A 13,455-nucleotide genomic window follows, 5' to 3' on the forward strand; every position below is an offset into this window, starting at 1 on the left:
TTGGTAGGTATAAACCATCGCGCGATCCTGACCGCCACGCAAAGGATGACAATCAATATACTAATCATGCTCAGATTTCATCACATAGCGGTTCACCATACGTGCATGCTACGGGAATCAGTAACTTCAACACAAGTATTTCTAGATCCACAACACCTTACTAGCATGACTTCAACATTACCATAACCAGAACTCAAAACTAATTAAGGTGAATCAAACTTCTCTAACTATTCAATGCACATGAAGGTGGAAGTTTTCGTATCCCTTTGGATAACTACCCCTTTTGAGACTACTTTCAAAGCATAGATCAACTACCAAGCCACGCACCGCCGTGCTCTAAAAGATATAAGTGGAGCACATAGAGCAAAAGTATCTAGCTCAAAAGATATAAGTGAAGCACATGTGAGCTGAATTGTCTACAAAAAGATATAAGTGAAGCTCGACAAAATCATGGTGTGTGCATGTGTCTCTCTCTAGGTGTGCAGCAAGGATGACTGTGACACAACAAAAATAAAATACTCCTACGATACAAGACGCTCCAAGCAAAAACACATAACGTGTGGTGAATAAAAATATAGCCCCAAGTAACGTTACCGATGGATTGAAGACGAGAGAGGGGATGCCTTCCTGGAGCATCCCCAAGCTTAGGATTTTACGACATCCTTGAATCTCTTGGGGTGCCTTCGGCATCCCCAAGATTGAGCTCTTGCCACTCTTTATCTCTTTGTCCATAAGAACTTCACCCAAAACTTGAAAACTTCACAACACGAAACTTAAACGAAAACTCGTGATAACATTAGTATGAGAAAGCAAACCACCGCTTCCTTAGGTACTGTAGCAAACTAAAATTCTACTTGTGATGATGTTGGGTTACTGTAATTTCAATCTTCCATGGCTAATACCCCCCGATACTATCCATAGTTTCATCAAAATAAGCAACCAACACAACAAAAACAGAATCTGTTAACAGCAGACCAGTCTGTAGCAATCTGTATATTTCGTATACCTGTGGTACTTCAAAAATTCTGAAAAATTACGAAAGTCTGACGAATTTGCGTAGAAATCAGCAGAAAAAAGAATCAACTTAAAAGCTCTTACAGAAAAAAATGAAAATTCTTTTCGTGAGCAGAAAGTTTCTGTCTTTTCCAGCATGACCAAACGATCATCCCCAAGACTAATCATAACGGTTTTGCTTGGCACAAACGCTAAAAGAAACACAAAAAACACAATCATAACAGAATTATGAAAGTGTGCAAAACACAAAATAGAAAAGAAAATGGATAGATTCATTGGGTTGCCTCCCAACAAGCGCTTTTGTTTAACGCCCTTAGCTAGGCGAAAGGTGATGAAAATCACATCTAAGTCTAACATACTTCCTATGCATAGGCATTTTATAGGAAAACAGATTGTCAAGACAACCAATAGTCACCATATGCAAGGAAGAAGAAAGAGACAATAGCAATCTCAACATAATGAGAGGTAATTTGGTAACATGAAAGTTTCTACCACAATATTTTCCTCTCTCATAGCAATTACATGTGGGATCATATTCAAATTCAACAATATAGTTATCCCATAGGATATTCTTTTCATGATCCACATGCATGCAAAGTTGACGCTCTTTAAAAATAGTGGGATTATAATTAACTAAAGTCATGACTTCTCCAAACCCACTTTCAATATCATTGCAAATATCATATTCATCATGAGGTTTAAACAAATTTTCAAGATCATAAGAAAGATCATCACCCCAATCATGATTATTGCAACAACTAGGGGACATAGCAAAACTAGCGTCCCCAAGCTTAGGGTTTTGCATATTTTTAGCATGATTTTCACTAATAGGATTTATAGTGAAATCATTGCAATCATGCTTTTCATCCAAGGAGCCCTCGTGAATCACTTCATGAATTTCTTCATCACGATTTTCAGATTCACGCATCTCAAGCAAAACTCCATAAAAATAATCAATTGCCCTCAACTCACTAGCAATTCGTTCCACAATAGTGGGTCTCTTAAAGAGATTAACAAACGAAGATGCAAGCATATTGAAGGCACATGGCACACAAGCGAACAGAAAGCAAGCGAGAGAAAAGGGCGAACGAAAAAGGCAAAAGGCAAATGAAAACGGCAAATGTGAAGTGGGGGAGAGGAAAACGATAGGCAACTGGCAACAAAAGTAAATGCAAGAGAAGAGTTTGTGAGACCTACTTGGATAGATCTTGATTTCTCCTCCTCGGCAACGGCGCCAGAAATACTTCTGATATCAGCTATGCTTCCCCGGCAACGGCGCCAGAAATACTTCTGCTACTGCAACAAAACACCTTCCAATGGCACCAACAATAGGCACGTCGACGGGAGAATACTTGGCTTGATCCTTCTGCTGCGGCTACGCCTTAAGGGACTTCCTAGGCAAGTATGCAAAGGATTTCCCCCGTGGCCTTGGAGCCTTGCGTTGGTGTTCCCTCGAAGCGAAAAGGGTGATGTAGCGTAGCGGTGGTAAGTATTTCCCTCACTTTGAGAACCAAGGTATCAATCCAGTGGAGGAGTATCTCAAGATCCTGCACACACACACAAAAGCTTGCTCCCAACGCTATGAAGGGGTTGTCAATCCTTATAGATTGTTTGCCAAGTGAGAACTGAAGGCAACAAAGTAACAAAGAAAAGTAAAAGCGGAGGTGTAAACGATGGATGTGAATAAACCCGGGGGCCGTAGTGTTTACTAGTGGCTTCTCTCATGAAAGCAAGTAGACGGTGGGTGAACAAATTACTGTCGAGCAATTGATAGAACCGCGCAAAGTCGTGACAATATCTATGCAATGATTATATCTATAGGCATCACGTACAAAACAAGTAGACCGATACTTTCTTCATCTACTACTATTACTCCACACGTCGACCGCTATCCAGCATGCATCTAGTGTATTAAGTCCATAAGAACAGAGTAACGCCTTAAGCAAGATGACATGATGTAGAGGGATAATCTCAAACCAATGATAAAAATCGCATATTTTTACCCTTGATGGCAACTACTTGATGTGTGCCTTGCTGCCCCTACTGTCACTGGGAAAGGTCACCACATGGTAGAACCCAAAACCAAGCACTTCTCCCATTGCAAGAATCATAGATCTAGTTGGCCAAACAAAACCCAAGACTCGGAGAGACTTACAAGGATATCAAATCATGCATATAAGAAATCAGCAAAGACTCAAATATATATCATAGATAATCTGATCACAAATCCACAATTCATCGGATCTCGACAAATACACCGCCAAAGAAGCCATCTAGCTACTAACTACGGACCCGTAGGTCTGAAGTGAACTAGTCACGAGTCATTGGAGGGGCGATGATGATGATGAAGAAGCCCTCCAACTCCAAAGTCCCCTCCGGCAGGGCGCCGGGAAGGGTCTCCAGATGAGATCTCGCGGAAACGGAAGCTTGAGGCGACGGAAAAGTATTTTCGAGGCTCCCCTGATTTTTTGCTGAATATTTGGGAATATAGGCCAAGGATCTAGGTCAGGGGCGGCGAGGGAGGCCACAAGCCCTGACACGGCCGCCTCTCCCTGGTGGCGGAGTGGGAGCTTGTGGGCTCCCTGGAGCCCACCTGGCTTGTTCCATAGGCCCCCTGATCTTCTTCCGTTCATGAAAAAATCATTTTGGGGGTTTTTATTCCGTTTGGACTCCGTTCCAAAATCAGATCTGAAAAGAGTCAAAAACACAGAAAAAACAGGAACTGTCACTTGGCACTGAATTAATAAGTTAGTCCCAAAAAAAAGATATAAAAGGTACATAAAACATCCAAAGAAGACAAGATAACAACATGAAACCATCAAAAATTATAGATACGTTTGAGACGTATCAAGCCTCTAGTTGACTAGCTCGTTAATCAAAGATGGTCAAGGTTTCCTGGCCATAGACAAGTGTTGTCACTTCATAACGGGATCACATCATTAGGAGAATGATGTGATGGACAAGAGCCAAACTATGAATATAGCATATGATCATGTCAATTTATTGCTACTGTTTTCTTCATGTCAATGTATTTGTTCCAATGACCATGAGATCATGCAACTCCCGGACATTGGAGGAATACCTTGTGTGTATGAAACGTCGCAACGTAATTGGTTGACTCTAAAGGTGCTCTACGGGTATCTCCGAAGGTGTTTGTTGGGTTGGCGTGAATCAAGACTGGGATTTCTCACTCCGTGTGATGGAGAGGTATCTCAGGGCCCACTCTCTAATAAAACATAACAACAAGCCTTGCAAGCAATGTGACTAAGGAGTTATTCACGGGATCTTGTATTACAAAACGAGTAAAGAGACTTGCAAGTAACGAGATTGAACTAGGTATAGAGATATCGACGATCGAATCTCGGGCAAGTAACATACCAATGGACAAAGAGAACAACATACGGGATTAACTGAATCCTGGACATAGTGGTTCAACCGATAAAGATCTGTGTAGAATATGTAGGAGCCAATATGGGCATCTAGGTCCCGCTATTGGTTATTGACCGGAGAGTGTCTCGGTCATGTCTACATAGTTCTCGAACTCGTAGGGTCTGCACACTTAAGGTTCAGTGACGTTTCGATATAGTTGAGTTATTGATGTTGGTAACCGAAGCTTGTTCGGAGTCCCGTATGAGAACTCGGATGTCACAAGGGTTTCCGGAATGGTCCGGAGATGAAGATTGATATATAGGAAGTATCCATTTGGCTTCCATAAGGTTTTCGGGCATTATCGGTAAAGTACCGGGAGTGACGAATGGGTTCCGGAGTTCTACTGGGAGGGGCCACCCACCCGGGAGAGAACCAAAAAATCCCAAGGGTGGCGCACCAGCACTTAATGGGCTTGTGGCCAGCCCAAAGTGGCCTATTCGTCCAAAGGTAGAAAGGAAAGCAGGGTGGGACCACAACCGAATTGTGGAAGGGGGACTCCTCTTTCCAAGTTGTGTTGGAGGAGGACTCCTCGCTCTCCTCTTGGTTCAGCCGAACCCTATGCTCCTCGCCCTAGGGAACCACCCCTCCCCTCCCTCCTATATATAGTGGAGGTGAGATAGGCTTTTGGCACCTCAAGCCAAGGCGCAGCCCTCTCTCCCTCCACCACTTCGTGACACTCCGTAGCTAGTTCGGTACGGTATGGTGAAGCCCTGCCGGAGTAGCTCCAACACCATTGCCGCCACACGGTCGTGCTGCTGAAGAATTCAGCTACCTCTTCGTCTCTCTTGCTGGATCAAGAAGGCGGAGATTGTCATATAGCTGCACGTGTGCTGAACACGGAGGTGTCGTCCGTTCGACACTAGATCGGGAAGTATCGTGATGAAATCATGTGACGGATCATGATGAGATCGTAGGACGGATCATGATGAGATCGCGGGACGGGCTGTGCTTTGGATCACAAAGATGTTCCACTACATCAATCGCATTATATACACTTCTGCTTAGCGATCTACAAGGGTATGTAGATGCACTCTCCCCTCTCGTTGATGGTCATCACCATGGATAGATCTTGTGTACGTGTAGGAATTTTTTTGTTTCCCATGCAACATTCCCCAGCAAGGTGTCCCGCATTTCCTTGCTTGGTCGGGATCCTATCGAGTTGTTCATGTGGAACCCATGTGCAAAGTCGGAGAACATATACGTATAATCTCTAATGTGAGGGCTGAGCCGAGAGACATGAAAATAGGATGGAGTTCACTACTTGATGGTAACTCAAGCATGTATGTCATAGCTCCCACCCTGGACAAGATCATATATGGTCCAAAAATTGAAGGAGAGTTTAGGAAATGAACTATTTTGGCATTGAATGTTATGCATACGAATGAAGTTAGATATACACTTTCGCATCCATTTAAAACTCTTGTGGTGTTCTCTTCAAATTTGCTTTCTTTCATTAGAAATTGAGCTCTAGCCAAATTGTTGTTGCAACAAGTAGAATAGCTAAGAATGTCTCCACGTCATCATACTTGGGATCCTCAAGCAACGGAAAATGACATGGTGAGGATCTGCATCATACAATGCCTTGAAATGAGAGCAACCTATGACATGATGGGGAGGCGAGATGAACTATATCCTACCAAGGGAATTCTTGTTAATGCCACCTTACTTATTTGGAGTAGCTTGCACTTAGCACCTTGAGTATATTTCGAGCATCGATTAGCATGCTCAATTTGAAAAACTGGTCGAGGATGATGAGTTGTGCTTATAGCCAAATGTGTGTTAGATCGCTTGAATAACTCTTACAATAAGGTAGTGACAAACATTATGAATCTAACACAAAAAATGAGTTGGGCATGCTATGAAACTTTGCCATGAATATCTGAAAAGATGTTAGGGAGACACTTATTATAACTACTTGTGATGTTGCAGCACGGTGTTTGAGAGGAAATAAATGAGCATATATCGTGTATTTATCTATCATCACAATAAGGATAGAATAATCTAAAGATGTAGGAAGCCCCTTAATGAAGTAAGGAAGTACATTAACATACACTACAAAGATCACTCATGAATGTTCAAGGGATGCAACAATCCAGAATGTCTTGCAATTTTCATGCTTCGCAAGAGATGGCATGTTGTCTCACAAAACCGTTGACATCCCTTTTGCGTCCACTCTAAGAAAATAGCTTATGCAGTCCATGAGAGTGCTCTAAATTATATAACGGTCTCTAGTGCGGTAGAATGAAAATCTTGAATTAGCTTCATCTGTAGTATTATACAAACCCCAATCAATTTTTACCTTCATTCCTGATAAGATCATGTACAATGGATAAAAATCTTCATCAATAACATCGGGAGGTAGTTGTTTTATAAGTTGCCAAGTTGTAAAAGCATTAGTATATGAATTGGAGACCTCTTGTAGGCAGATAAGCTTGCACCATATAAATTGCTTGAACAATCACTAGTTGACACTGATAGAAAACAAACCTTACATTTGGATCATTAGTCCCGGTTTGATTTTGGCCCGAGACTAATGGAACCATTAGTTTCGGTTCCAACTGCTAGGGAGCGGTCGATGGCACGGGCATCTTTAGTCCCTGCTCATTTTGTACCTATAGTCCCGGTTTGTGATACAAACCGGGACTAAAGGTATGGTGGCAAGCGGGGGTCAGGCTGGGGCCCCCACGAGCCCATTTAGTCCCAGTTTGTATCACAAACCAGGACTAGAGGGCTCCATTTAGTCTTGGTTGGTTATACAAATCGGGACTAAAGATGCCCTATATAAGCCCTTCGTCTAGACCGAGACCATTTCTCTGTTTCTCCATTCTCCTCTCCGTTCTTCCCCATAGCTCAAGCTCATCCTCCATTTTTTGCCAAGATTTGTTAAGATTTGAGGCACACCATATCTCCAGGTGTTCGCAAAGGTTAGCAACTTTGTCCTTTCATCTCTCATTGGTAGATTAGCTCGTGCAATGCTCTATATGTATAGTGATTTGTGGGTTTTAGTTTGGGGAGTAATCTTGTGGGAGTTTATTTGATTTATATACAATTTGAGCTCAAATTAACTTCTTAGTTTGCATATGTGTAGGTGTGGTTTACTTAGTGCCTTCCCGTCCCCGTCCTAACCACCATCGATCGCTCGAACCGTCCCGCCGCCAGCACACCTTGGTGATCCTCTTGTTCGATCTTATCCTTTTTATACAAAAAAAATCTTATTTGTATGATTTAGATAGTTTTCTTACTTGTATGATTGTTTGTTATACATAGTGCCATGGTCTTGATATCCGTCCCCGTCGACCCTCGTCCGATTTATGATTCAGATGTGGTATATTCTCTTTTATAACTATTTGTTGCATTTTGCGTTTACGACAATTATGCCCATCAAATTGACATAGATATTTTTATCTAGGAGGTATGTGAACCGGAAATTGCAACCGACCCTCTTGTCGAGAAGTTCAATTTAGTTGAAAAAGAAAATGAGTATTTGAAAGAAAAATTGAAAAGAATTGAAGAAGAGAAGATGAAATCGGAGTTATATGTCACCGATGTCGTCGATCACAAGATCAAGATGGATGCAATGCGCTTGAAGATTAGAAAGATTAGAAAATATGCCATAATAAAAAGACTTGGTATTACTATGTTGTTGGATCAATTGTTACCTTAGTTGCGATCTTGATCGCATTTGTTGTTTCATTTAAATGCTTTAGCTATGTACTCTTGTATGTGTTTTATGAGAATAAGTGTGTATGAACATTATGTAAGAACTTGTATTAATTTGGTCTTTTCTGTCTAATGAAGATGAACCAACAATGGATGTACGATGACCGACACTCTCGCAATTTCATTGATGGCGTGCAGAGTTTTCTGCGTGCGGCTGAGGCAAACCAGCGGGATGGTTTTATGTGTTTTCCATGTGCTGTCTCTAAGAATGATAGCACTTACTCTAAGTCAAGAGTCATTCATGTCCAGTTGTTTACGTCTGGTTTCATGCCCGGCTATAACTATTGGACCAAGTAGGATAAAGAGGGATTCTGATGGAAGAGAATGAAGAAGAAGAGGAGGATGGAAACTATCATGTGTTCCCTGAATACAATGGTACTACAACAGGGGAAGAAACTGAAGAAGAGGCACCAGATGAGCCTGCTGATGATCTTGGTTGGGCCATTGCTAATGCAAATGGAAATTGCGCAAGTGCAAAGGAGAAGTTGAAGTTGGAGCGCATGTTAGAGGGTCACAACAAATTGGTGTACCCAAATTGCGAAGATGACAGGAAGAAGCTGGATACCACACAGGAATTGATACAGTGGAAGGCGGAGAATGGTGTATCTGACAAGGGATTTGAGAAGTTACTGAAAATGTTAAAGAAGATGCTTCCAAAGGACAACGAATTGCCCTCCAGTACGTATGAAGAAAAGAAGGCTATCTGCCCTCTAGGATTAGACGTGAAGAAGATACATGCATGCCCTAATGACTGCATACTCTACCACTGTGAGGAGTATGAGAATTTGAATGCATGCCCGGTATGCGGTGCGTTGCGTTATAAGATCAGTCACGATGACCCTGGTGACGATGTTGAGGGCCAGTGCCCTAGGAAGAGGATTCCTGACAAGGTGATGTGGTATGCTCCTATAATACCACGGTTGAAATGTTTGTTCCAAAATAAAGAGCATGCCAAGTTGATGCGATGGCACAAAGAAGACCATAATAAAGACAGGAAGTTGAGAGTACCCGATGATGGGTCGCAGTGGAGGAAAATCGAGAGAAAGTGGGGGGGGGACTTCGCATATGATGCAAGGAATGTAAGGTTCGGTTTAAGTGCAGATGGCATTAATCCTTTCGGGGAGCAGAGCAGCAATCAGAACACATGGCATGTGATTGTGCATTTATAACCTTCCTCATTGGTTGTCATGAAGCAGAAGTTCATTATGATGCCAGTGCTCATTCAAGGCCCTAAGCAACCCGAGAATGACATTGATGTGTAACTAAGGCCATTAGTTGAAGAACTTTTATAACTATGGGATACAAAATGTGTATGTGTGTGCGATGAGCACAAACAAGAGGAATTTGACCTACAGCGTTGCTGTTTGTGACCATCAATGATTGGCCTGCTCTTAGTAACCTTTCAGGGCAGACAAACAAGGGATACCACACATGCACACACTGTTTAGATGATATCGAAAGTATATATTTGGATAAATGTAAGAAGAATGTGTCCGTGGTACATCGTCGACTTCTTCCAATCAAGCATCTCTTAAGAACGGAAGGCAAGCATTTCAAAGCTGAGGCAGATCACCGAAAGAAGCTTGACCATCATACTGGTGAGCATATACTTCATATGGTCAAGGATTTAAAAGTAATATTTGGAAAGGGTCCTGACGAACAATCTGTTGCGAATGATGCCAACGGACACACACCCATGTGGAAGAAGAAATCTATATTTTGGGACCTACCTTATTAGACAGACCTAGAGGTCTGCTCTGCAATCAACGTGATGCACTTGATGAAGAATGTTTGCATAAACCTGCTAGGCTTCTTGGGCGTGTATGGGAAGACAAGAGATACATTGTAGGCACAGGAGGACCAACAACATATGAACAAAGAAGACGACATGCATCCAAAGCACTATGAAGGTCCTGCTAGCTATGCTCTTACCAAAGAAGAGATGGAAATCTTCTTTGAACGCCTGCTCAGTATGAAGGTCCCGTATGGCTACTCTTCAAATATAAAGATAATAATAAATATGATAGAGAAAAAATCCCAGAACTTAAAGTTGCATTGAGGGGGCTTCTACCAGAAAACTTCCGATCAACCATTGTGAAGCTATGTGCATTCCTCAATGCAATCTCTCAGAAGGTAATTGATCCAGAAATCCCACCAAGGTTACAAAAAGATTTTGTGCAATGTCTTGTTAGTTTAGAGTTGGTGTTTCCACCATCCTTCTTCAATATCGTGACGCACGTCCTAGTTCACCTAGTCGAAGAGATTGCCATTCTGGGCCCTGTATTTCTACACAATATGTTGAGTCTTAAAGAAATATGTTCATAACCATGCTAGGCTAGAAGGAAGCATCTCCAAGGGCCATGAAACATAGGAGGTCATTGAGTTTTGTGTTGACTTTATTCCTGATCTTAAGTCGATTGGTGTTCCTGAATCGCGGCATGAGGGCAGAAGGGTGGAAAAGGCATGCTAGGAAAGGATTTAGTAATATGTAGGGACGGGCATTCTTCGGCACAAGCACACAGCACAGTTCTACAAAATTCCACCTTGGTGGCTCCGTATATCGAGGAACACATGGATATTGTACGCTCCAAGAACCCAGAGCAGTGTGAGCCCTAGATCAAACGTACACACATGGCGTCATTTGGCGGTTGGTTGCAAACACGTCTCATGCATGACGATGCTGTTGGAGATGACCTGTACTTGCTGGACAAGTCACCATCTTTGACTATATTGACTTTCAAAGGGTACGAGATAAAAGGAAATACATTTTACACGATCGCCCAAGATAAAAAGAGCACCAACCAAAATATTATGGTTACATAGAGGAGATATGGGAACTTGACAATGGAAAAAATTTGAAGGTCCCTTTGTTTCGGTGCAAATGGGTCAATCTGAAAGGAGGCGGGGTAAAGGAAGGCCCACGGTACGAAATGAAAATAGTGGATCTCAACAATCTTGGGTACACAGATGAACCATTCGTCCTTGCAAATGATGTGGCACAGGTTTTCTATGTGAAGGACATGTCTACCAAGCCAAGAAAAAGAAAAGATAAGGAAGCGAATACATCATCCGATGAGCCAAAGCACCACATAGTTCTTTCAACAAAAAAGAAACATCGTGGGAGTGGAGGACAAGGCGAACATGTCAAGGGATTATGAAAAGTTACATGAAATTCCTCCTTTCAGATTGAAGACTAACCCAAGCATCCTGCTAAATGATGAAGATTGTGCATGTTTACAGCGCAAAGGGACACACATGAATAAAAAGTTGTATACCCCAAGATACCACTCTCGGATGTGACCGACTTCACCGTCATCACTTTCTTCTGTAGTGAGTTTTCGGGTTTATCTGGAAAGTCCTACTTCGGACAAACAGGATTGACTATTCGTCACCCTGTGTGAGGAATATTTATTCTTCACCCCCCTTTATTTTCATATCATTGCACCATAATTTTACGTTCCACAAATTTTGTACTATTTCATACGTAAAAAGAGACCGTAAGAAAATATATTATAAAAACAAAACATAGTGTAAATTATACATAAAATGCCATTTTTCTGGTCTTGCAATCTATATTTTTGTTTTCTTATGTCAAACTTTACGTAGTGAATTGTTTTAAATGCAACTATTTGCATTTCAAATGTAATTTATTTATGAAATGATCGTAAGATTACCTCGGGTGAAGAATAACTTATTCTGCATCCTGCGTGATGAATAGACTTTATATATATATATATATATATATATATATATATATATATATATATATTTATTTATTTATATTTATATTTATATTTATACATATATATATGACAAATTTTATCTACCACCGGTGGTAGTTACCACCACTTGCATTTTGTATGTTGTATGTAGTATCTATCAAATTGAAGAGTATGTACGCCTAGTATGTAGTATATAATAATGTTTAGGTAGTATATATACTATTTTTTGGTAGTATGTATCATATTTTGTGTATGTTCTTTTTTACGTACAAAAATAGATGTGTTTCACAAATACAATAAAAACTATGGGCTAACTTGTAATTTTTTCATGTAACTCACTTTGAAAAATCTTATATATAATATATAAACATAATAAAAATGATAAATTAATATATATACTCCCGCATAATACTATATGGAACATGTGGGGTAACTACCCCTGGGTGGTAGGATGTATTTTTCCTATATATATATATATATATATATATATATATATATATATATATATATATATATATATATATATATGACGACCGTTTGGGGCACCTTAGGTGCCTGAGCACCTTGTCTATAAACCGTCAGATTACATTAAGATGTGTGCATTTGTATTAGTAGTAGAACGTTTCATTACAAAAGAATTATTATTAATTATTGCATGATCTGGACATTTAATATCCATATTAGAATGGAAAGAGAAAATAAACATTAATAGTTACATGCATGGTACGTGCACTTTTCTACACAAAACAATATCATAGGTGTGATACTTTTTTGAGAGAAATATAGCTCACATGACACCATATTCATGTTATACTTTTGGAGAAAATATGTGTGCATACAATATCTTAGGTATATATACATATCCCAAAAACGAGTATATCATTATTAGGTATGTCCTCATTAAAAATATGTTATTTTTGGATATGTCTTCAAGGCATATACATGTGCGAATAATATGTTAGGTATATGTACTCAGAAATGAGTTTGTGCATATAATATTTTAGGTATTGGTACATACCCTATATCTTAGGTATATGTAAATTATACAATTTTTTGGTATATCTTTAATATCATTCACATGTATGTCTCAAAATAATATGTGTGTATAAAAATAGTGTTTCTTTTTTGGGTATATCATCCAAAGTATATCAGTTTTGTTTCAATCTACAAACATACATATATTGAAACATGATATGCTGATATGATATCTTAGGTCCACGTACATACGGAAAAATGTATGTGTACTAACATCCAATGTCTGTTCCTATAACTAAAAATAATTAAATGTGGGTATATGTACGCACGAAAAATTTTATGTGTGGGTATCAGCATGCATCATATTTTCCTAAAAGTAAAATAATAATTAGGATCATATTTTATATTATTTGGTTAGCTTAATCTCTACAGAAGTATTAGGCATTAAAATGTGTGACCCGTCCTATTTTTCTTCTCCGAAAAAGGGTTTTTTCCCGCTTTGTATTACAAAGCAACCAACTCTGAAACATCCAACGATAGATGTTGGGGCGGAAACAGCACAGGCTCGCCCAAAAGAAGTACATGCTCGCCCAAA

The sequence above is a fragment of the Hordeum vulgare genome, chromosome 1H, assembly GCF_904849725.1.
Source record: "Hordeum vulgare subsp. vulgare chromosome 1H, MorexV3_pseudomolecules_assembly, whole genome shotgun sequence".
In the NCBI taxonomy this organism is placed as follows: domain Eukaryota; kingdom Viridiplantae; phylum Streptophyta; class Magnoliopsida; order Poales; family Poaceae; genus Hordeum; species Hordeum vulgare.